The 26640-nt window shown below is 39.4% G+C and overlaps 1 protein-coding gene across 1 annotated transcript in view; it reads left to right on the top strand.

Annotated features, from left to right (window-relative positions):
- Nucleotides 1-26640, top strand: part of RSPO3 (R-spondin 3) — a 59730-nt gene that overhangs the window by 6587 nt on the left and 26503 nt on the right. The gene's annotated exons all lie outside the window — the stretch shown is intronic.

The following is a 26640-nucleotide window of genomic DNA, read 5'->3' as shown; positions in this document are numbered from 1 at the left end:
TTTCAAAGCCCTGCTGAATTGTCACCTCACCCTTGAAGCAGGCAATTCTTGTTTCTACTTGAGATGTCAGCTTGCCCACACTGAGCTTTCAGTTGGCACAGAAGACTTCTGTGCTCTTCTGACATTTTCTCTTAAAGAAACCATAGGTAAAAAAAGGCAATAAACAGATAATACTAAATAATAAAAATAACAAAATGTTTCTTCTGAAGATAACACGGTCTCAATCATCCTGCTGGAGTCTGCTTCTAAACATGGGGATATGGTTGCGCACATACATGTCCCTGTAAGCAGCTTACTAACCCTTTCCTCTTCTGTGCTGCCAGCTGCAGCCAAACTACCTGCAACAACCTGCAAATAGGAGTCATTTTATTTGGGCAGATCTACTTGAGCTAGAGGCACATGAGATAACCTCATTTTCCAGATCCAGGTGAATGTTTTTTCTGCTAAGGTTTTGGATATGTTATAGGTAGTAAGGCTGCTCCTTCCCGTGTTTCAAAGAAAAGAGTGAGGCCTTTACAATGTTAAAGAGCACATGAGTCTGCAGAGCTGGGTACCAGTGCCAGGGCACCAAACACCATGGATAGCCAAGATATGAGAAAGTTTCTGGCCCCAGTTAAGAATTCCTTGCTCAGTGTGGTCATTTCTGTTCCCCCTGTTTGGAGCCCCTCTTCAGTGTTACACCGGAAGGTAACTTGGATGCCTCACTCAGAGCTGCTAGCAATACTGACACCAAAGCATCGACTGAGGGTATTGCTGCTGAAAGCAGCATAAATCCCCTTCTGATCACCAGCTCATCTGCCCTGCTTCTCTCCAAATAACTCACCAGGGAGCAGCTTCCCTAGTGACAGTGTTTTGGTGGGAAGTTACAGCAGAGGTGGGCTTTTAATGTCTTTCCCTCATTTTTCCTGTGAAGCAAGGAATTATATTCCTTGGAGGAGGGAAAGGGAGAAGGTTCTCCTGTGAACTACAAATGCAGGAGCAACCATCTGGTGGAACAAGATTTCCATTGCGTTTCTTGCTAACATTTACAAACAACCACATGAACCAGAGCTACTAAAACCTGACACTTTAATATGTTTACAAAGTTTATGTATGTTATCAGCACATGTAATACTCCCAACAGGATTTATTACAGGTTCTTTTAGCAACAACATTTTTTATTCATAACAGCTCAACTGGTCAGAGAGGAAAACAGCCAGTTTCTTCAGAGCTTGCCTCCCACACACACTTGCCCTGCATTGTTGGATTGCTTATTCATGAAGATTACAAATACCAGTGTCGGCAAAAGTTTCATAACCTTGTTTCCTAGAACGTTCATAATTAATTTTGCTACACTTTTTCTTTGCCACCAAATAAGAGGTTGCTGTTTTTACTTTGCTTTATGTTACACTGCTGAATGAAGGATTATTCCCTCAAAATAGAACGAAGTAGCACCTAGAGATATTTATTTAACATGGGAGTCAGAGGATGTTAAGTGCATGTATTTAGCAAATCTGTGGAGATGGATGAAGATTACAGAAAGTTTTAGTAAAACACAGAATTAGGAATAATCAGCTAAGATAAGACCTTCTTGCACTGGGCATAGCGTCCACACGTCATAAAGTATAATAGACAGGATTGTAAAAGCAGGAAAGGTAAATAAATTGCACAGTTTGGTAATTTGCAAAGAAATATGTTCAATTTTGTCTAAAATAAGATAACATATTTGTGGTTTAGTTTTCTGCTTTATGAAGAACTGAACAGTTAGTGAGTTTCAGAGTTGAGTGTGTATTAAAACTGAACTTGGAATTTTGTGTGAGAGCATAGAGTTTTGTAGCTTGTGCTGCATCCTGGACAGGCCCTTTTTTAAGCCCAAGGCCCAGCTTTTAGGGCTAAAACATCTTAAATGTGCTATTTAACATATCCATTGAGGGAAAGCTTCAGCGGTGCAAGAATTTTATCAGTAGGATTCAGGTGTAAGTTAACATCAGCAAGAGGACATCCATGTGACTGCAGAGGTCGTGTATTATTTTCTAAGACCAAAGTTATTCTGAGTAATAGTTAAATATAAAAACAAATCCCCCTGGACAGATCATGGACAAAAATGTTTTCCTTTCTCTGTTGGTACCATTTATTTCTGCCAACAGCCTACAAAATCGATATGATTTGAAAATGCTGATTTTATTCCACAAATGGGTACCACATGCTTTCTTCTCAGTAACTCACTTAGATGTTAATCATGATTTTAAAAAAATCATCTTCTTTCAAATGTATATCTCAGGACAAGTAAGCTGTTACATTCCTATCTATCTCTGAATTAAATATATTTTGAGAAATAATGTAACAAATGGCGAGGTACATTAAAATTATGTGGTCTCCTAAAGGTCCAGGTGGGCCCAATCACTTCACAACATGAAAATTATGGAAGAGATTTCACATAGGCTTTCCTTTGCAATGTATCTATGTGCTGTGGCTGGATGCTTATGAACAGAAGTCTTCCCAAGCTTCACAGAGGTTAGGAGCATGGGGTGTGTGTTTGATTCCTGTTTGCTGGGATCTGGATCTCCACAAAAGAAAATGAGAATTGTTCCCATCCAAGATGAGAACAGGCTGCTGTTCACCTCTTTCTGAATTAACACGATTTTCCAGCTAGCAGGAAAGTCCACTTCTTTCTCATTGTAAATTACAGCTGAGTCCAGATAAAATAGATGAATCAACTGAACTGTCTTCTCTTGCATTTCCCAGCTTCACTGACTATGTAAAAAAGTAGGATACAAACCATTGCTACCACTAAAAGACCAGTGAGCATTACAAAAGTCAATCCATAATCCTCTCTGAAACCTTGCATAACTCGTTGAAAAGTCAGTTATTCATTTATGGAACTTCCTGGTTGAGCCTTTCCTCCTGGCTCCCCAACTGCCTGTGGCTACTGTTGTGAGCATCAAAAAGGGCCTTAGTTTTTCATCTGGAGAATACAGGGAACTTGGACACATCACATCCAAAAGAGATCAGCCACAAAAATTGCAGTATCACATATAAGAGAGCTTATTCAGAAGAAGAATCTTCCATCTCATGCTCACTAGCTCCCAGTTCTCTGTTTTATGTATTTTATTTCTTAGAATCACACAGGCCTACAGCTGTCATCACTGAGCTGGAAAAACCCTTAACACAGTGTTTGCCTATGATCTGCTAAAAAGATCTTTTTGACCATGATAATACATAGTATTTGGTTTTTTTTACAGAAATGAAAAAACAAAACAAAACAAAAAAACAAAAAAAACCAAAACAACCCAGAACAGCAAAAACAACACCCAAACTAACCACATACCTACCAAAAAGCAGGGTGGTGTTTGAAACTGTTTGCAGAATGTTACCAGAATTCATAATTTGGATTGAAACTGTATTTATACATGCTCATACATTTAGCCAACTCTTTTTCCCTTCTCTGGTATACATTTGTATTTTCACCTACATATGTGCATACAAACTCACATAGACACAAGCAAGAATTAAAGGTCTTGACACATTCTTAAAGTATTTTCACATTGAAATTATTTTAAAATATAAGTGGAAAGGGTCAGCCAACCCAAGCACAAAAGGTGTAGTTTTGAAAACTTGTCTTCTACTCTTTTTGTTGTCTGTTTGGTCACAGAAAACAAAATCATTTAAATCACACACTCAACTAAAACAAAAATAATTGCATTGGAAGCTTGATCTGGTAGCCTCTTTCGGTTTAACCTGGTGTGTGTAAAACTACCCCAGAAATTTAAATGGAGCCCTCCCTCTTTGGTTGTATATAGGCAAAAACTATCTGGCTTTTCATAAGGCATCTATGACCTGGTTGGGAATCTTAGCCAGTGAGGAAAAAAACGTTTCTTGAGATGGGCTCTGGGCAGTGGTGCTGGAGAAGGGTCTTTGTGTTCCACATAGCAACCAAGCAGCTCTGCTTCTAATGTTATGTGGAGACGTCCGTGAGTATATGTGTTTGTGCATGTGCTGAGGGAACATCAGGGGGTAGTAATTTTTGTGTCATTTATGGGAGAAATGTGATGATCATAAGGAACTTTGCAGGTTAACATAGAGTTTATAGTGAGAGTCTTGGCCTTGTTTTTATTGGGAGTTGGTTTAAGCAGAATAAACATCTCATAAAGATTAAGGGATTGACTCTGTTTCTAGTTGCAACTATTGTCAAGAAACAAATATATCGAAGAGCACTGCCAACATAAAATTTGCATATTGTCAGACTAAAGCACAAATGTTTATGTAGGCGATTAAGAACCAAAAAACATGTTGGGGGATTTTTGTTCTCACTCAGCAAGGAAAGGAGCAGCAATGTAATCTTCACTTTTCTTCATGAGATGCTGGTAAAGGTCGTAAGGCTACTCCACCCTCTTTTGTCAAAGTGCAGCTGCCATTTGCCATTTAGAAGTGTGGGAGGGATCCTTTTGCTGTTTCATTTGTGCTGTATTTTTCACTTTGTCCAGAGTTCATGAGCTTTCTCCTACTTTGTTGTCTTCTCAGCTAAAGTTGTCAAGCTTCCTGCTTCCTTCTCTTTCTATATCTATGTATTTGGTTACTATTTCTCAAAGTAGTGACTGAAGTTATTTGCATAACGAAAACATCCACCATGCCAGGCCAGCATGGAGAGTGGATAGCTAAAAGAGAGGGAACACTCCTAGTGTTTCCATGCCCATGCTCCCTGTTAGTAACTATAAGCAAGTTTCCCCCTCACCATTCCCTTTTGTTGTTAAACCACGGTTTATTGCAGCTTGTAGTTCTGAGCACAGGGTCTTGAGGAAAAATGGTGAAAAGGAAACAAATGCTACTGAGCCATGGTATGGTGGTATTGATGGTAGCAGTGGATGTCTGAGAAAAAAAGAAGAAAGAAAAAAAGTGGTGAATGACTCCTTTGATTTACAAATCTACATTGTAAAAATAAGCTGTGAATGTCTGCGTGAACACAAAGTTGCAAATCCTTGGAGCAATTGTCAAACATGGCCTGGTAGAAAAATAAGAAGTGAGATGGGAAAGTTTGTGTGCTGTAATGAAATACATAGTCCTGAGAGCTATCAAAAACAAGAGCATGAAAGGTCCTGTTTGGAAAGTGGTGAATGTATTAGCTGTCATCAAACATAGCTGGGACTGTTTGATCAAGCACAAGTACCAAAACATTCACCCAGTTTGTCTATAGATCTCCAAGAAGCAGGGCAGAACCCTTTGGAGCCAGCAGAAAAAGTTTACCAATTGCAAAAATATCTGGGGAAAGGGAAAAGGAAGGTCCTCTCCTTACTGTTCTCCATGTTTCCCCAAAACGTTGTCAGAGGGTGCTCAGATATAGAATAACTGGTCTCAGTTTATCAGGACTTAGAAAATTCTCCTTCTCAGATGCAGAATGGATTGGCAGTGGAGTCTGACAGGCAAACTGCAATGTGTTGCACTCTATGAGCAATTCCCAGCTTTCGTAATGCCGGATCGTCCTAACTTTCTGTATGCCAAGCCCATTCTTCGACACATTGAATTCCTCAAAGCTCTGCACATCTCTATTCTCTCTTGTGACAGCAGTTGAATAATGTCTACAAATGGAAATATCTCCTCCTCTTGGCTTGCTATAGAACAGTAACCCCCTCCCCCAGTACACTCAGTCTAAGTGAATTTACAGAGTTAGTCTGACAGTTTCTGAAACAGAAAACCTCTGGTTAGTGACAGAACCCAAGCACTGCTCTCTATATGGGCGGGCCAGTGTTTCTTGCTTCTCGTTAAGATGGACTCCCTATGATGACATGGGAATGGAAGAGATACCACACCCCATCCAGCCGTCAGCCTCTTGCTGAGACAGCTATCATGTCTGCCAGCTCTTCTTGAAGGTTTTACAAGATGGACAGTTTCAAACAAACATCAGATGAAAGCAATTTTGAGTCTAAACCAAGTGCAGCCAGGTTTGCATCGGTGATTTATTGGTGAAAGTCATAATCTCCTATTACCTACTTCATAAGCCATTCAGTTCTTTTGGCTTCCAGCCATTTTTAGGGCCTGATTCTGCTCTTATTGAAGTTAATGGGAGGTTTTATCACTGATTTCAATAGGAGGCCTTTAACTTTCCAGTATTCCGTCCACAGAGGCTTGAAGTGCTTCCAGATTTCCATCACAGTCTGCGGTTCTTCTCTTTAAGTAAACTGGAAATTAACAGATTGCCTGGGCCCACACCTTTGGATAAAGGAGAGCTATAGATCTGATTCAGCTTTCACTCACACACCAGTTTCATACCTCAGTAAAGTTACTCCTGATTTATACTGGCAGGAGAGCGAGGTCCAATGTTCCTTATGCCTGGGTCACTGCCAGCAGAACACAGAGAGAATTCAAGTCACTTGTTATCCCTTTCCCTGCACCTCTCAATCACAGCATATGCATACATATATATATATATATGTGGATATATTAGAATCATCTGGACTCTTTTAAGTTATTCACCATCGAAACTGACTTCAAATTCAAATTTTAAAGTTGAAATAACAAAGAAGGAAAAAAGAGCCAGAAGGGAGCCAGCTGCAAGGGTACTCACAATTTTCATCAGTCTACAGGACACTCCTAATAACATATTTTACTACTTTGTAGTGAACTTTCTTTGCTTCTGCCATAAATATATTCCCTGTGCTGTAAATGAATAGCTTGCAAGCTCAGTAAAGTTAATATAAAAGAATAAATCTTAACTACCTAATGTCAGGTCAGAAATATAAATCTTATCTAATATGCCAGGTCAGAAGGAAAGAATACTTTTAGCTGAAAATAGCAAATACTTTCCAGTGCAGAGTAGGAACTTATTTTTCTCTTTAAATAAAAAAAAATAATAATAAATGCTGCCCCTAATAAGATGAGTTGAACAGTCTCTTTTTAGAATCTCCACAAGAAAAATAAACACACAGAGCAGAGTTAATTTATAAAATGCTCCAAAGTTTATTTTGGCAGAACAGTTTTAGGCAGTGAGATTTCTCTCCCTCTCGCACTTGCATTCATACACACACACACATTCTCATACACACACACACACACGTCTCAAAACCAGGGCAGGGCCTTACAATGGCAAATACTACAGAAAACTATTATATCTGGACAAAATCACAGATCCTTATTTAGGCTAAGCTCTTATTTTAAAATCAATGTTTTGGTTGTTTTTTGTTTTTTTTGTTTTTTCCAAAATAAGACAACAACCCTCTGAGCTGTTCTGTGACCTGCTGTGTGACAGTGAGAGATAAAAAGCTGCACAAGTGCCTCTTGCCTCAGGTTCCCCGCCACCAGTGGCATGGCAGTGGAGGAGCTGACATCCCCTCCTGCTGGCAGGGCCCCATGCACTGAGCACTTGTCTGGCACATGGGTCCTTCCCTGCTGCCACATACTCTCCCTGCTGCCCAGTACTCTTGCTCCTCCTTCACACCTCCTTCACATGAACAGCTGTGGTTCTTGATGCCTGTGCGTGCCTCCCACACTGGGGTGCTTGGTGTCACCATGTTATAGAAGGCAGATCCTGACTGCTAAAACCCCACAGAAGAATGCAACGAGTGGGTTTCTTTTCTCTTTCCTTTCTGGCTTCTGGGAAGATGCCAGTAATTTCCAGCATTTGGTCTGACAACTCTTCTACTGTAAATATTTAGAAGAATCTGTTAGAGATTAAACAAAGTGTAAGTAACTGCTCCTAATTGATAGCTCTTATTATTGTTTGCAGCAATAGGTGCTTTACAAACTCATGTGAACATCCTTACCTCTGGGTTACTTGTAGGCAAGGACAAGATAGAAGGCAGCAGGCAGAACACAGTGTAATTTGAGCGTCAGTGTGTTATCATTATAAATAATCAGTGCAGAGACAGCATTCTGTAATGTGTGCACCCTGCTCACAAATCTTTAGGACAGCAATGGGCAGAGTATACTAAGGAAGTGTCCTAACTGATGTATTTTAACTGATCTGTATCAGGCTGAAAAAGTACTCAAAGTCCTAGTTTGGACTTTTTTGCCTTTCTGTTTTCTGCCCCCTCAAAACAAACAAAAATACACAACAAAACATCCCCCCCCCCTCCACTAACAAAACTACACAACTCCAAATCCTCTCTCAAGCCAACTTTCATCAAGAACAGTCTTTGCACTATTATCACATGGCAAAAGGGAAAAAATGAGCAGTGCTCTGGCAGAGTATGTAACTTTCATTATATACTAAAATTCTTCTCATTGTACAATGTCTGAAGTATTCGCTGTGCAGTGTGATACTGGGAGCAGTTTGTGGGCTGATAATAAGATTCTTAACAAGTAATGCTGACACAAACCACTTTCCAGTGGACTCAGACTTGAGAATTTAAAGTTCCACATTTACAGCTTTCTGAGATGAATGAAGATGCATAGGTGCACCTAGAGTCTAGCCAATTTTCTTTTTTTGGTCAAAATATACACGATATGCTTAGAACACGGTGAAGAGCAGGAATATTTCTATGACGTGTATAGCACTGCAAGGTTTTGTGTTCCAAGAAAGGTTGATGTTACTGTTATTTGTTTTCCTCATTTTAATTATATTCTATATATACAAATATATTAGCAGTTTGCAGTGAAGTGTGTGCTGGTTCCAAGACAGAAGGGACAAAAATGGCGTCATGGTTTTATGATTTTTGGTTATTGGTATTCCACATCATAACATCATGTAGTGCATTGGGAGCTAAAGTGTCAGTGCTCCAGTTCCAGGCACCTGTCTGGAAGAGAAGAACTACATTCCCCAGAAGACTGTTCACTGTTCTGTTATCATTCCTGCTCAGGGGGAACACATATAAGGCCTCAGTAGGTCACCTGACATCCCTCTTTTTGATCATCAGGCTCTCTTGCTGCTGCTTGACCCCCACTACATGCCACTAGTATAAGGCCTTCAGCTTTTTCTGACACTCTCTTTCATTATATTTGATTTACTAGCTTCAATTCTAATTATATTGTATTATAGTGTGTTATCTTGCATTCCAATACCATATTTAGTAAATTAGTTTGTTTCTCCTCAGACCGTTGCCACTGTTTTTAGTTATCTTGGGGTCCCCTGCTTCCCCTTTCTGGAGGCGCAGATTCGTGAATCCCTCCACCCCACTAGTCACAGAACCAGGCCAAACCAGCCTGCAAACCATCAACAAATGGATTACAGAATTTGACTCCAGTTTACTCCTTCTTGGGTCCTGCAAGAAAAAAGGCCTGTAGCTCATCCAGGACACTTGTGATGCTTTCCTAGGGTGGTAATATCTGATACTCAGAAATATCTGGCATCACATATAGCCCTCTTGGCATTATATATAATTTTTGAAGTTGGCAGCCTCCTTTCAGTTTTCCGTTTCTCTATCTTAAAGAAAATGTCTAGACATTCTCTGGGAGTTGTTTGTGTTATTCATCATTTCATCTTAAGTTTCATAGTTACATCTCAATTTTCAGACTTTAGTCATCATCTTTAGTATGAAAGTTTAGAACTTTACTGAAGAGGTGATTAAAATTGTGCTGGGTAACTGGGAGAGTTAGGTGAAAGCTGCTGAGCAAGACCATGCTGGCTCTTTGAATGTCCCCATCACTTATTGCTGTGGCTTATGGAGTCACAGGCTTCAAGATCACAGCAGAGAAGAAGGGTGAAACTTGTTAAAGATGTATTCTGCAGGTTGCCTAGAGAGTGAAAAGGAGAAGGTACAATGCTTGTGTTGACCTGAAGTAAGGCTCCCCAAGTTGAACATAAAGGGATGCATCAAAATAAGCAATTGACATCCTTCTCGCAGGTTCAGATATTGGACTGGTGTCTAGACAGATGAAGGTGATGTTTGCTCCAGCTTTTCCTCTGCACAGTTGACTAGTACCCAGAACAAATTAAACATTGTGTTGTTTGTTTATGTTCTCAAGCATAAGAATCACTTGAAGCACGGGTGGAAATGAGCTTGACTCTAGTGGATGCAGAGCATTTTTCCAAGTGTTGCTGAGGCAAGGCCATCTCTGACATTTGGCTGAAGTCAGTAGCCATCTCAGAGAATGACTGCTGTAGAGTAGGTCTTGAATGGAGCTCTTGCCTTTTGTTATCACTGGACATCATTCATGTCCAAAAGCAGCAGACAAAAAGCCATATTTGGTACTTGGTCTATCTGGTCTTATGTATAGGGTTTCAGGTGCTGACATTTCCCTCCCTAAAGCTATTAGGAAGAGAGAACAAGTGTATTGTTTAGAGTTTCTTGACAGTGGCAAGGATGATGAATGTCAGGTAGCAGGTATGGGAAAACAACTATATGTGTGCATATGGAGCTTCAGGTTATTAGGCAGAATCGAAGCTTATGCTCTGGATAAGCTCTGGAATGGCAGACTAGACGGTCTCTTCAAGGAAGAGGTACACGGGTGAGGAGCGTTTCTAAGCTAGTGGGCTTGGATAGCTGAAAGCAAATAGAGTTATTCTACACTGAACTCCTCTAAGCAAGCATGGATCTGAAATTGGGGCCAATTTTTGAATTTCTGTCTGGAGAAATAGATTATTTTCTGACATATGTTGATATTGTAGAATCAAGATGGTCCAGAATCTTTTTTACAATTACAGACAGCAAGATTTTTAATAGCGTAGTCAGATTAATTTAAGAGTTGAGCTTAGTAACACAAACATCTTCACTAGTGCCAGCAGTTCTGTTAACATTCTCCTTATAATAATAGCATTAAGAAGCAGCAGTAAGAATGCACCTTTCAAAACCCATACAAATATCAGATCATTTTTAAAATTTATCCTCTTGAAAGTTTTTAAGTGGATCGTTGCCATCAGTTTATGAAAAGCATAAAAGAGTCAGAGAAAGTATTTTCTAAGTTTGGTCAACAGTAATGATCTCATTTTAAGACACATGGAGCACTTAGAATTCTCGCTGAAGTCCAGAAGGTCATTCCTCTTTTGTTTATTTTGGTTATCAAGGAACAAATCTCCCATTGGATAATTTGGCAGGTCTTTGTTGATGTTTATGTTTGACCCAAATAAATAAAGAATTTGATCAATTCCTTTGGCTGCAGGAACTGAAAGCATAAATGCCAACAACCAAGCTAATCATTGGACATAAAATGGCAGTTCTTGCACAATTTCATCCCTAGGTAGAGGTTTAAGATAATTCAGATGGAGTGAGGCCTAGAAATGTCTGTTGCCACCAGTTACTACAAAGCCTGGTGCCCAGGCTTAGGGGACCTTCTACTCTCCATCTGCAGAAGTGCTAAACCCAACAAGACCCAGAAGGACTCTTGAGGAGTCAGGAATGCTGAGTACCTACAAGAAGGGAAAGTGAATCCCTATATGGGTCCCTAAGTGCAGGCACTTTGATTTTCAAAATTGGGTAGAAACTTTACAGAAATGGTAAAAAAGCAGTTGAAAGATAGCTGAACCCACAGAACGAGTTGTTTCTATTATGAAGAATGCTTCAATGTTATCCTTGAATGTTCAAGAGCAGCAGACATTTTAATTCTCCATCACTTCAGGGGAAATGCTGGTATTTCATCTCCCTTTTGATTGTGATGTGGAGGGCTGTTCCTGCTTACCTTACAATGTTATGACCATGATGAAAGCGAATCTCAAAATTTGCTCCATGTTACCACATGGTTGGTCACATATGCAAAATGAGTGTGAAACAAGTGACTGAGAATAGGAGGGCATTACAGACACTTAACCCAAATGTGATTGTCTACTCTGCAACCAGTAAGAGTTGAGGTGTCCAGCTTTATATTTCCAGAACAGGAGCCTAGTTTGCTGGAGATGAAAAATAAGTGCAAAAAGAGAGACTATACTAGTAAAGTTCATTTTTCTTTCTTTTTTTTTCTCCTAAGAGCCATGCTCACTGAGTGGACATGATGTTTGAGGCAACAGTTTCTCTGAGTTGTATATAAGACAGCACCTTAAACACATCTCAGAGATACTAGTTTGAAGAAGCCAAGTAAAATGCATGCTGTTGTTCAGACAAGACAGGAGCAGTGAATAACTTGGCTTGTTATTCCTTCTGCTTTTTGAACAAGGAGGAGTATTCCATCATTTCATTCCATTTACACTTGAAACAACATTCCATTTTTATATCCCCTTTAAAATACTAATTTATCAGTGCTTTCTTAAATTTCTCAGATACAAAGAATAAACAAACTGAGGAAGAGACCATACTGTTGGAGAACTTTAAACAAATGTTTAGGTTTTAAAAAAATGAAAAGGTACTGTTAATTTTCTTTTGTTTTCTCAGTAATTTCATATGAATGTTAAACTACATTAGACAAGTGGCTAAGATTATGTGAAATTAAAAGGATACTTTCTTGATTTCTTCCCTTTTCTGTCCTGCACAAATACATTGTGGTAAAATCAACAAGTCTCCTACCATCTGTTTGCTTACACTGATGCTTCATCCAGCAGATATGCTACATTGAAACCTTATGAGACATAAAAATCCAATTTTGTTCATAAGGCAACAATGTGGAGTTTGTTTTAAGGAAACTGAAGTTTATTTTATTTCTGAAAACTCCTGTGAAGCAAGTAGTTCTCAAATCACAAAGAAAATATTGGATCATCACTCTATATTAAAAATATGGCATTTTTATTTGCTTTCATCCACAATTATTTCACTCTTTTTTTTCTATGTCATCAAAAGCAGATTGATGAGCATTATATAACTCACTACGAGTAAGAAAATGATGATATTACTGATATTATCTGAAGACAAAATGCTAACACACTGCTGAGCCCTCAGAGCGTTTAGCCCCAAGCCAGGTCTCTGACTGCCCAAGGGTGCTCCTCAGATGGGCAGAATTACACACCTGAGAGCACCACCATGATTCTGTCACTTGCACAGTCTGTAGTGCCTTGCAGACTGTGTTACGTGAGAGATGCTGGGGGTTTTAGTATTAGCGGGCTTGCTGGGATAGAGTAACATGACCGCCTGCCTAGCACTAGCACTAGGACTTGGTCAATGGTTCCTTTCTCAGGCAAAATAAATTATGGTTGAGCTGCAGCATACTTTCAGAAAGATGTCTGGCCTCTTATTTGAAGCACACATGTGATCGAGATCATATGGCCTCCCCTGAGGCCTCTGCAGTTATTAACTATGAAGGCGTTCTGAACTTGGCTTGGATGTGATCAAGACTCACTGATTCCTATTTCCAACCACTGATCTGCTGTATCTTACTAACAATAGCAAATGGTTTTTATAGCATCAGATATTTTAGACGCAGCTCCTAATTACAGACTGACTGTTTTTTTCACCTAGAGAAAGATGTGCTGTTTGAGAGTTCGCTTCAGGTGAGGCTGGTTTTGTAGAAAACACTCCACTAATTTAGATACAGATTTTATTGTGCATTTTTATGTCTAAAGCAAGGCCTGACTGAAGCTCTAATGTATCTGTTCTCATGCCTGTTTTATGCCAGTATAATTCTTTTGGTATTAAACTTTCAGAGAGCTGTTCCTTGCTTTAAAAGTCATAGTAGAAGAAAGAATTTGAGGATTGGGTTTACTAAAGCATTTTTTTTGTGTTGTGACCAAACAACTGTGTTCGCGATGTAAGTGAATAGCAGCTGTGGGCTGAAAGCAGATATCCCAGTGCAAACTGCCTATTGGCTCTACCCTGCCTCCAGCAGCTCTCAGACATTATGTACCATCAAATACTTCAAAGCTTAAAGATCTTCAGAGGAGGAAACCAGCAGTTCACTAGATCTTCTGAATGCCTGGTACTGAACTCTTCCTTCATCCTGGGCATTGGAATGGCCACATTTCTTCCATGTAGTATAAGACAGAATGAGGCCAACAGCAACCATTTTGGATTTTGCTAAGAACCCAGCAGTTCTGCAGGTTTCCTGAATTTATCAGCTATAAATGATTAGTTCTCAGACAGGCCGTGTATTCCTTTTCCAAACATGTGCCATTGAAGAGTTGCTTCAGTGAAGGAAAGGAAAGGTAACATCATCCCTAAATGCTCTCACATGGTGGAGCTGGATGTTACTCTATTGCCTTGAAGACCTCAGGATAAAAAATCGTACAGACTTAGACATTTTTGAAGCATTATTGCTACTGCTACTGTTGAGATTATATTATGTTCCCAGGGCTTTTTAAGGGTGTTTGTAATCACAACATGTTTTGTGATAATTATATTTTTCTCTCATTTTCACATCAGAGAATAACACTGTAATCATTTTCCCCAACATTTAGCCTTATTTTCCCTTGGTTTCCCATCAAACACCTCTTTCCAGTTTTCTGTGAGAATACCTTTGTCGTACTTTCATGTTTCCATATGGAGTGTTACATATGATGTTGGTATGGAAAGTAATACAGAGTAAACGGTGGATTCAAGCTGAAAAGGATACTTAAGAGATTAAGGAACGGGATTTCAGTCTCTCTTTCCAGAACACCAGTTTGATTCTCATTGAAATTGAAAAAATCTGATTTTATTCGTACCAGAATATAGTTTAGGAGTTTCTTGATAAAATCAATAGGCAATTTCAAATTTGAAAAGCTTTATGTTAAAAAAGCACCGGAATTATATTCTTTATTGAGCCTTCTGCAGCAAAGAAACAGAGCCGCTAACTCTAAACACCGGAGGAATCTGACAGTGATTTTAAAAGCAAAAATGATAATTTTAAAGAGTTAATAAATTAAAATAATACCAAATTCTTCTCATAAGCATTTTGAGTTCACATAGCTTTTCTCTGTAAAATAAGGAAAGAGATTTTGTAAAAAAAGAAAAAGAGTCTTCTAAAGAAGGGAAAAAAGTAATGCTTTTGTTCCTCTGAAGCACACTGAAAACATAACCCTGTTGCAAACATTTGAAGCTTTTTGTTTTTTACTATGAAATGTAAAAATACTGAAAAAAAAAAAAAGAAGAAAAGAAAAAGAAAAACGATTTAGTCTTCTAATTATTTAAGGGATAAGAAGTTCAAGACATTATTTTCAGTGTTTGGGTTAGTGTGTTAAGAATCATGCTTTTGTCTACTTCAGGAAGATATGCACTGGCTACAAGCATAAGAGCCTCTATTCAAGGATGTGTCCTTAATTTTAATCAGGTATTTAAGTCTAATAGAAGTCAAGGGGTCTTTGTCACATATGTGAAGGTAACCATATGCTGATGTGCTTTTTGGAATGAGGTGGAATTTAAGCATGGACTTACATGGTAATTGTTTGGATTTTCGTGCATTTGGGTCTGGATAAGCAGAAAGTAGCATCGAATGGATCAACAAACATTAAACGTTGTTAACTTGGTGCTCAGTATATAGAAGAAAGAGGGCCTTTTATTTCCCTGAAATTTCTGACCTTTTTTGTTATTTTTCTTCTCCCTGTTGCTCTTTCCTCACCAACCACAGTTCTAGTTTACTGTGGATAATTCCCAAGGGGAACATTCCTTGCTAGAGTAACTTAACCAGCTCTTTTCCTCAGTTTACAGCAAGTACAGCACCCCTTACAGAATGCAAAGCAGACTGTTTGGCCACAAGCCACCACTAATAGCATGTTTTCCAATAATCTAATCTCTTCAGTCACAGAACAGAAATCAAAAAGTTAAAAGAACTGACTTCCCAACTCTCCTCAATCTGCCTTTGAAATCTGTACTTAGAAATGTCATATGATTGACTAGAATAAATGGTTACCACACTTGCACCCATGACTCAGTAGTTGTTTTTGTAACAATCTGATGTATATGAGAGAATCCCATATAAAGCAAGGCTTAACACAGTGCCAAGAACAGTTACACGTGAAAACTTGCATGTGCAAAGTAAGAAGCCAGAAATTTCAGCCAAACTTGAGAACATATTGTAAACATCCATGAATTAAACACCTCGACACTCCTAAGAGATAGGTATCATTTCTCCTTTGCAGCTGAAGAAACTGAAGCCCGTAGTTGACAGGGCCAAAACTTTTATGTTTGGCTCTAGGAGTGAAGCAACTAATCTTTGATTGGTCAACTACATAAACAGCTGCATTTTCAGACAGCCGACCATTTGCATCTTCCACTGGCATGCTGAAGTTCAGGTCATGTATTTGGGAATGATACAGGGGATTAATTATCTCACTTGAGGCCCTAGATTTGAAAATGTTGATGTCATTACTTTCAACTTTACAATGCTAGAAGATAGAAAGTATTTCTGAAAGGAGCTGTATGCTAGTGACTTTATCAGCCCTGAAACTGCTAGGTTTCTCCAAAAAGTACAGAACTGTGGTGTTGTTAGAGGGTCTTCAGAAACAGCAAATACAAAGCAACTAGATGTTGAAAGTTTACCTACTGCTTTTATTTTCTTCCACCACATTTGCTTTATTTTTTTCTGTACTGGAATGTATGTATGTTTGCTTTGGCACTGGGACCTCATATAGGTGCAATAAATTTTCTCCACTTTCTCAAATGATTAAGATCTCTGTTGGTCTACAGAATACAGGTTGATAAGTTGGTCCATCACACTGCCCCATGACATCACTCCTATGCAGTTTCACTTGAATTCGGTCACTAGCAGTGTGTGCTTATATGGAGCTGATATCTCATTTTGACAGCAAACTGCTTGACTTGCTTCATGCCACTCCATGAAATCATGGAGTTGGTTAAGACGGATGTTTTCATACTAGGGCACAGTTCGACCTTTTCTTTTACTTCTTTCTTTTTGGCACCCACATGTGTCATTTTTTATCACAATTTCGCTGCAGCAGCCCAGCATTTGGAGTGGTGTTGTTGCGGTCATTTCATATCCGAGGCCTGTCTCATGGCAGCCCGACATGATGCCGCAAGCCACTAGCCACTAGTCATGCTGCCAAACATTCATCGTATTGGATGCTTTAAAAATAACTGCTGTGATTTCATGTTTTTCTAATATCTGGAGGATGTTTGGTTTTCACTGAAGCCTAACTAATTGTTGGTATAACTTATATTGCACAGTTCTATTTGCAGCAATGGTTTCTATTTCTATCATTTATTCTGCATCATCTTAATTATTTTAGAGTGTGACAAGACAGAACAGTCCTTTCTTGTTCATTACTGTAGCTATTAGAAAAATGTTCTTCAACAGAGCACTGCTGCAAAGTGCCAAGAATATTTTGCAAGCTGGCTAAGGCATCTGACACCTGAAAAAGCAGCCATTTCAGCACACGGATCATTTAATTATGGAGCAAGTTGGGTAGGAAGAGCTGCTTCACTAATTTGTTCTTACCTGTGCTGTGTAAGGTTAGCACGTGCCCTTTGGACACTGATGTGATTCAGCCTGAATTATGTGACGCATATGAGTGCTATCGGTGAAATACTTTAACAAAACTGTATTTTAAAGACCACTGGCTCAACTGTACGTAAAACGTGTTGGAGAGTACATTTGTTGTTCATCAGCAGTATTAAAAAGTGCACCAGTATAATTAAATATATTAATATAAAACTTTATAATTCTTTAAAATACTTAATAAAAATTGTAACAGTGACCGTAAGCTTTCTAGATGTTTAATCATAGGGTTTATATTCTCTCTCTATAGATAGATAGATAGATAGATAGGTAGATAGATATAGATATATACACATATACATATACATATATATATACATATACATATTTTATATATATAGGTTTATATATATATATATATAGGTTTATTTTGTTTTTCTTGACCTTTGTCAATAGTTGTCCTATGTTTAATTATTTTTTCTTCAGGATTTCTTTTTTCTTTTAAATTTACCTTATGTTTTACAATTCCATATCATACTTAAGTTATTATAGCTATTTCAAATTCTGAATTATTTTTCCATCTTGACTGTTTCATTTTGATTTCTTTCATGAAATATGAAGCCCCTAAAAAGGTAAACTGAAATCCAATGTTTCCAACAAATTTATATATATATATATATATATATATATATATATAAGGAAAGGAAAGGAAATATATATATAAAAATGGAATATTTCATCATCTTTTCTTTTTATGACAATTCTGCATGAATCCCACTTTCAAAAATCCTTGTGGAACAGCTTTTCTAGCCTTTGGTCCATAGGGGCAGACATTTGAGAAAGAAGTGCACGGCATTTGGCCATCTGGGCCAAACTCCCAGTGCTGGCCATCCTCTCCAGGCTGTACTCACCCAGCAGGAGCCTCCAGCATGGGCAGCCTGGTGCCTTGGCCTCTGCCAGTCTCTTGCCACCATAGCATCCATCAAGATTGCTGTGAGGGAAGGCAAAGGCCTGTGCCAGGGCAGGCTGCTGCTGCCACCAGTGACTGCTGCCATTTGCCTTTTCAGTTTTTGAGTGCAGCCTCTGCATAAACTTTTGATTAAGTTTGATGTGTCATCATTTTATTGTTATTTGGTTTTAGGATGAAGAACATACTTCCGCAGATGTTACATTTAAATAATAAAAAGAACAGTTTAGATTCATTTTCTCTTGTGCTCAGCTGAGCAGATTGTTATGCAAAGACTTGAGAAGTCGTGGGGCAGGATCTGACAAATGCATTGTGACCCTGCTTAGAAATTAAACTGGTGATAGCCCTGCTTTCATCACCAGAGCCCCAATAATTCAGCTGAAATACTTCCCAGCATGGCTGTAGCTTGATGGTGGGCTGCCTGCTCTATGTTGATGCAGTGATGGTAGATGCCTTACAGTTTTAAGGGAGAGAGAGATGGTTGGTGTGGGTGCAAAATTACTTTCATTTGGGCCAGTGTGTGAGGCAGCAAAGCTGGTAGGGAGGGGAAGGCACCAACTTCAAGGGGAGAGCAGAAGGCACACAGTGTGATGAAACAAGCCCTAACTCTGTGCTATTTACTTCACAAGGAGGGCCAGGCACACAGAGCTGTTGAACTGTGTCTGTTTGTCAGGAATCAGACACCTACATAAATTCCACAAAACCTCTAACTTAATCCCACTCAAAGCAGGCCATCTAATCACACTGACCCTTAAATGTCAGATAATGGTGCCCCAAACCATAGACTACTCTAAAGTTGTTGACTAATGAATGAGATCCTCACTCCTTCTCTTTAGGAGTTTTGTCACTGACTTTAGTGGGCCAGCACTGCAGGCAGGGAGCCTGGACTGGCTGATAATGAAATCTTTTGTCTGATTTCACATTGTACCATCCATGCTTTGCATTCAGAAACCACTGGCATTTTTTTAAACTTCCAGTGTTCCCAGTGGCACAAGAGAAAGGTGAAGATAGTTGGATCATTTCATGGATGTTCATAGCGCATGCATCACCACCCAGTGCTACAGCAAAGAAGCAGTCACCGGACCAAGTATTTTTACCATTAAATTAAACTTGCATTTTGGGCAGTATCTTGCATTACTGACACAAGATGAGTAGTTGTGTCAGCCCGGAGAATTTACCCCTTTTTTTCCTCTAGGAAAATTTGAGAATGGTGATTCTCCTTGTTACAAATTGTAGAAACCAATGTTTAGAGACCTTCCATCAGTGTGGTATTTCTTAGTATCTATATTCTGGATCCAAATCTTGATGTTAGGCTTGAATTTAAAGAGACAGGTTCTGATTCAGTGGTTGCAGGCATTGATCCAGAATAGCTCTACGGTAAACAACATAATTTGGGGCTTCCACTTAGTTTCAGTATGGCATGAATTTCATTGTCATTCAGAAAAAATAATAAAAATATATATTAAAAAAAATTAGTTCATTCAGTACAAAATTTTGATCAATACCACTTAGGAAAATATACAAAATTGAGAGGATATTAGGTAATTGACCAAAGACACATCTGAGCAGTGCCAAGGTAGTGGGCTGGCTTTCTGTTTGGCTTATTAATTTGTTAGCACTGTAAACATGGTAGTAGAAAAATCATAACTTTGACATGGGATTACAGGCTTTTGCTGTCTAAATCCTTCTCCCTTGTCCCTAGCATGGAAAGTAAAATCGGTTACATCCTGCTGTTCTTTCTGTGGTTTTTGAAACAGAATTTTGAGAGAAAAATTCTGGTCTCAAAAGACCCTGTGGGAAATGGGAAACTTGCAAATGCTACTGTAGCTGTGTAATGTTGACAGTATGAGCTGAGTGATCCTTAAACAGCTTTGAAGTACACAAGTATCTGTGTAATACGGGACAATAAAAGTCTCCAGGATGCTGAAGTAGAAAAACAAACCAAATAAGCTGGGGGACAGGCTCTGCTGCTGCCAGGACAACTTGACCACCAATGAGCATTGTTAGAAACACACCAGTGATAGGTAGAAGGCTGGTACTGTGTACAAAGTATGCCCGTGTATTTCCAAAAATAAGCATGAAGGGTATGATTTTCTATTTGATCAAAAAATGTGTCTCTTGTAGGGAAGGGATCTGAGAGTCACAGGAGTCACAATTACATTTGACAACTTTGGTTTTAGAGTTCTGTTCACCTACAAACAATGTAAAATCAACTGGTGATGATGCCATCTTGAAGGATTGGGCTGTTAAAATACTGTTTAAGGAATTTAGATGGGAAATAAAATCTCTTTGCAGAACTCACATCTCTTTTTTTCACCTTAACACAGTTGCTTTCTGTGCATATAGCTGAGTCTAAGCAAGCATCATGAGACACTGCTGATACAACTATAAGGTGATTCTCATTATGAGGGCTGCCCCAAAAATAATGCCTCTTATGTTATTATGTTGGCCCATGACACCAGAAGTAGATGTTGGTGTTATAGCAGTAAAGGCTGAATCTTCCCACCAATATTCTGTTACATTTTGTTGCTGTGTGACAGATGACAGCAGAAGGGCAGTCTGACAAATTGTCATCTAACACGGAAGTACCTGTGAAGCAAAGGTGTGGGAATTCCTCTGTGCAGAAAGAATGGCACCCATAGACATTCACCAATGCTTGCTGAATGTTTCTGGAGGCCAAGCAGTGAATGTGAACACAGGGAGGCAGAGGGTGGTACTGGCAACAGTGATGGTGGGTCACCTCTGCTGGTGCGGATTGTTACGAGCATGACATGTAGACTCTTGTTCATTGCTGGTGAAAATGCAGAGCTAATGTTGGTGTCCATGTCGAAAATTATTTTTTTTGCAGCTGAGAATCTACTTTCTCAAGTAGTCTTTTGTGGTCTTTGTGTCTAGTGGTTTCCATGGACATACTCTTTATAGATGATATATCTAGACAGTAACGATGTGGTAATGTAATTCATTTTCACATTCTTAGATTAGATTCATAAAATAGTCTTGAAAGTTTGTTATTTGGGAACAACTACAACTGATACTACTAGCTAAATCTGTAGTTGCTTATAGGATTTAGAACTCGATGTCAGGAGGTATTATATGACCTGGTCCTATTTTTTTCATAATCATAAGATTACTTAAAGCAACTTGCCTCAGGAAGCCTGTTGGGTTCTTATACTGGTTAATCTCCCTGGATTCCCAAATTTTGGTGGTGATCCATAGTACGTGGGAAAAAAGTCAATTTCCCTCTCTCTTCATGAAAAGAATTTTTCAGTTTATTTACAAAACTCTCAGGAATGAGAAAGAGCCATTTGTGGTTGCTGTGGCTGATTTCTCTTGAGCTGAAGATGCTAGGAGACTGCACAAAACTGTGTACCCCTGGTGAGATTTTTCAGCCTATTGATGCTTTTTCTAACTAGATTCGAGGGAAGTGTGTTCTGGCAGCTAGAGCACTTAATTTTCAAGATCACTTTGCCAGGCATGTATTTAATAATGACGACGCATCTCCCCCCAGTAAAATTGTGACCATATTTAATGTGGAACTCCTTGCTTGTAGATACCAAAACAAAATGGTTACAGATAAAAGCTTAGAGTGTGAAATAGTCCCGTATTCATGTATCTGTGGCCCTTTAGAACTGCTGACCCTTCATGAACAAAAGAGGTTGGTTTCCTTTCCCTCCGATAGAAAGTGCCTCTTGAGGAAGTAAACATTCTGTCAGGCCAGGCAGATGTTTGAGGTTTTTTTTTTCAGTCCTTATGAGATCCTTTTCTTTCAAAACACAGATGGATACTTGAGGATCTTCTTTGTTGCTTACTTTATATCCTAGAAGATAGTAATACTCTGAAGTAAAACTGAAGTCAGTCAGATCTCTGGGAGAGATACTGTCTTCTTAGAAAGTAATCTTTAGGTGGTTTTGACACAAATCACAAAGAAGAAGAGAAGATGTTAAAAGACTTTAATTATTGACTTTTAGACTAGTTTTCCTGTTTGCTCTTTCTGTGGCTGTCTCTCCTTTCAAGGCTTCCTTAGACTACTGTAAGTCCAGAGGAGATAAAATGGAGAGTCTGTGCTCCTCAGGCATCACCACTGGTCCTGTTGCATCTCAGTAAACTTACGGCCAGACAGACATAGCAATTACTGTGCATGGGTCTAACCTCCCCCCTGCTGAGCCCAGCTGCTGCCCCATCACAACATGTCAAGTCCTTTGCCTCCTCATGGGTGATTTAAGGCCAAGCCATCAAACAGAACTTAGCCTGTAAGATTGAGCTCAGGTTTCATCACAGCTAGGCTGGCAATCTCTCTAGTTGTGATAATACAAACTAATCAAACCCATGTGTTCTTGCTCTCCCAGTGCTGTTCTACTATTCCTGGACTTTTCCAGTGTACTGCGCTGTACATTACCTACATGTCAGTTCAGTGTTTTTACCCTACAATTGTCTGTTCCATTTCTAATGCATTGCCACACAGAGGAATGCTGTCCAAGAAAGAGTATGAGGAAATACGCTGTGGTTTGCAAGCTGAATTCCTTAATGACTTTCTCATTAGAAGAGCTCACTGCCAAACACTGTTTGCTTTTGCCTGAAGAACAGTCCACGTGATTAAGAATAATTCTGCTTTACACGAAATAGTGTTTTCAGGCCACTACCACCGACAGCTGCTTCACACTAAGCGAGAAAGAGAAAAACAAACGCCAATGAACTCATGGAGTGATAAAATGACACAAGAACTCAAGGGATATACTATCCCAAGTCCCCCCATCACCAGAGCTAGTAAATATGGGTGTCCTGTTTGGTAGGTGAACCTGGGGCAGGGCTCAGGTCTTGCAGTGAGGTCCACCCAGGAGAGGCTTAATTCCAGGGTAACTCTGCTATGAAAACATTTCCTGTGCGTACTCACAAGCCTGGGAAACCAGGAGTAATGACAGCTCTTTAGCAGGGATGGATTTCATATGTCTAGAACATCCATTTCAAGAATGAGCCTCTAAATTGAAATCTGGTTAGTTGAAGATTAATGGTGAGACAGTGCACCTCAGCTGCAGCAAGTGAGAAAATAATATTCTTTTACACTGAGCTTGTCCCCTGGCTGTCAGAATATACTCCTGCCTGAATTCTTCATGCGTCTATTTTCTTTTTTAATCCCATTAATTTTAATATATGTGTAAAGTAAAACTGGGTGTAAAATTTCATTGCCAAAAGTTTTAGAATTTCTTTGCTACATGCTGTTAAAATCACTTATGATCCCACTATTCAAATTCCTATTTTAAATTCAGATTCTTGTCCATAAGTTTCTATTTTTAACTTGGAAATTGCATTTCATTGTTTCCAGAACAGGCTGGAAAAGAACTTTGGAAAATATTTTGAGAAAGGAAAATCCTGAATTATTTCATTTTCTAATGAGGCTGAAAACTATCTGGACAAACAGCTTGAACAAAAAGAAACAAAGAAACAAAAAAACCGTATAGCCAGGCAGGGGAAGAGACTAGTTTGATATTTGTTTGATATTTGTAATCTTCTCTCATCTCTAGTAGTTAGATTTTATAGAAAGAAAAGCTGAAAGATGGATTCTGGGCTTAAAATCAGACATAAGACGATACTTACAAACTTGTTGAGAGTCAGCAACTCTGGCTGATGCTTGTATAAGAGATGGGTAAGAACTTCCATGCGGGTCTCTGTGCTGTATTTTTCATATTTGTGAATGTAGGGTTTCACAGTGCTCAAGGAGTGTTTGAATACAAGATACCCGATTGCTTGACTGCTGGTAAGGCAACTTCTGCGCACTGTCATTGCTCCTACCAGCCCACTCACAGAGTACCTTCACTCTAGCTTACAAAAATTAGTTCTGATGGCTGTGCACAGATTTTTGTATTGCATTATATTTTATTTTGTCTTTATAATGAAGTAGTTTGCACCAAAGGCCAAGCAGTTATAATTGTGAGAGAGTGTTCCTTGGACCTTTTTGCAGTGCCAGAACCCTGGTCTTATTCTGCAGACAGTGCCTAGCCCATGCAGACAAGATGTTAGATATCTCTCTGCCTGGCTACCACATCTGAAAGTTGTGGCTTACAGGAGTGGTCTGTGCTCTCCAAGAAACTTTTCATCTGTAGACTTCAAAGCATTTCTTAGGGTAGATATGCATTAAAAAAGAAAAAAAAAAAAAAAAAAAAGGAAAAGGAAAAGCATAAGCAGTGGAAGCATAGATGGTTGGTTGTGTGGCTGGAGAAGAATATAGGGATGTTGTCTGGATCTGCAGGGATGGGATCAGGAAAGCCAGAGTGAAGATGGAATTGAACTTTGTGAGAGACGTCATGACTCAAAGGGTGTCTTTAGATGCGTTGGGCAAGAGACAGGCAAAGGTTACTGTACCCTCTCTGATAAATGAAAAGAGAGAGCTGGCCTCCTCAGACATGGAAAAGGCTGAGGTACTCAATGAGTTCGTATACTCTGTCTTCACACCCAGTCAGGCTTCTCACACCTCTTGTGTTCCTGAAATTCTAAGGGTTTAGGGGAGCAAAATTCCTCTCATTGTAAGAGTGTAGCAAGTCCTAGACCACCTCATAAGGCTGAATGTGTACAAATCTATGGGTCTGGATTACATGGCTGGGGTTCTGAAGGAGCTGGCTGATACGGTTGCCAAGCTGCTCTCCATCATATTTGAAATATAGTGGCTGTTAGGTGAAGTCCCTGATTCTGGAAAAAGAAAAACATTCTTCCCATTTTCAAGAAAGGAAGAAAGAGAGAACCAAGGAACTACAGTCTGGTGAGCCTCACCTCTGCCTGGGAAGGTCATGGAGTGGATCCTCCTGGAAGAGATGTTAAGGCACATGAGAGATGAGGAGGTGATCCAAGACAGCCAGCATGGCTTTTCCAAGGGTAAATCATTCCTGACTAATCTGGTGGCCTTCTGTGATAGAGCTGTGGCATTGGTGAACAAAGGAAGGGCAACTGATGTCATCTACCTGGACCTGTAAAAGGCGTGTAAAAGATGTATCTGTGAGGATCACACACCACATCCTTATCTCTAAATTGTAAATAAAAGAATTTGAGTTTTGGACTATAGGTGGATAAAGAATAGTTGGTGGATAAAGAATAGATGGTTGTAGCCAGATGGTTGTTGTCAATGGCTCTATGTCCAGATAGAGGCTGCTCAAAAGTGATGTCCCCTGGGGCTTCATCTTGGGGCTCATTCCCTCCTTCCTAAGCCATTCTATTATTCTGTAGTAAGTATAGAAATTTCAAACAATGCTTACACCAGGTATAACATGGTCAGATTTCACCACTTCTAGTTGCTTCCTCATGGGTACAGTGCATGACTGCTGTAGCGCTTGAGATCTGCAGGCACCAGCTGCTTGCTGCTCCAGGAGAGTTTTTTAAGTTCTCTCCCTGTGGCAAAAATGTGATTTGGTTTTGTTCATTTCCATCTGCAATCCATCTGACTTGGGCTTTCAGGGAGTAGAGGGAGCAGCCCTGGCTGTCACTGATCTGGGTTGCAGAACTCAGGCACACTCCTGGCTCAAAGCCTGAAGTGGAGGAGGTGAAGAGAACAAAGGTTCTAAGCTAGAGCTTGGAGGTGCCTTTTGTCCAACATGCTCCCTCATTTTCTAGATATGAATGTTTTCCCTTCACCATTTATTTTTCCTAAGTGAAATGGCAAAGCCCAGCGCTGGGTTTTCATACAGTACCAATTCACTGACTCTGCTTTTCTTCTTGTCTAAGCCAGTCCAGAAGCCAACCTTGCATTCCAAGGAGGCATAATGAAACAGTTTCATGACACAGATACTGGGCCCAAAAAAATGTCAGGCACAACAAGAGACAATTATAAACAAGTAAATAAATAAATAAATAAATAAATCTTTTAAATAGCTTTTAAGATAAAAAGAAATCAATCTTAACTTAAAATGTCGATCCTGGCATAAGAATTTTGCTCTCTGCTCCAAGAACAGAAGCTTACTTTGTTTCACACATTGAGTTATAACATGGCATGAAATCAGCCTTTAAATGGAGCTTGACTTATATGTTTTAACCTATTCCATCTTCCGTAACACTAACAATATGATTCAATGATCCGAGGGATGGAACAGCTCCCCTTTGAGGAAAGGCTGGGAGAGCTGCGGCTGTTCAGCCTAGAGAAGAGAAGGCTTTGGAGTGACCTGATAATGGTCTTCCAGTATCTAAGGGGGGGCTATATAATGAAGAGCTCAGAATCTTTAGCAGAGCCTCTTGTGATAGGGCAAGGGGAAATGGTTTCAAACTAAAAGAGGGGAGATTTAGATTGGATATAAGGAAGAATTTTTTTTTTACAGTAAGGGTGGTGAAGCACTGGAACAGGTTGCCCAGAAATGTGGTGGATATCTCTGGATACATTTGGGGTCAGGCTGGACAGGGCTCTGAGCACCCTGATCTAGCTGTAGGTGTCCCTGTTCATTGCAGGGTATTTGGACTAGATGGTCTTTAGGCATCCCTTACAACTCATAAGATTCTATGATTATATGATTCTTCACGTAGAACTGTGTGCTTTCATTTTTGCTGCCCTTTCTATATGAGAT

Source organism: Coturnix japonica, chromosome 3, assembly GCF_001577835.2.
Source record: "Coturnix japonica isolate 7356 chromosome 3, Coturnix japonica 2.1, whole genome shotgun sequence".
Taxonomy (NCBI): Eukaryota; Metazoa; Chordata; class Aves; order Galliformes; family Phasianidae; genus Coturnix; species Coturnix japonica.
The sequence above is the reverse complement of the archived record's forward strand: the minus strand, read 5'-3'. Positions and strand labels throughout refer to the sequence as shown.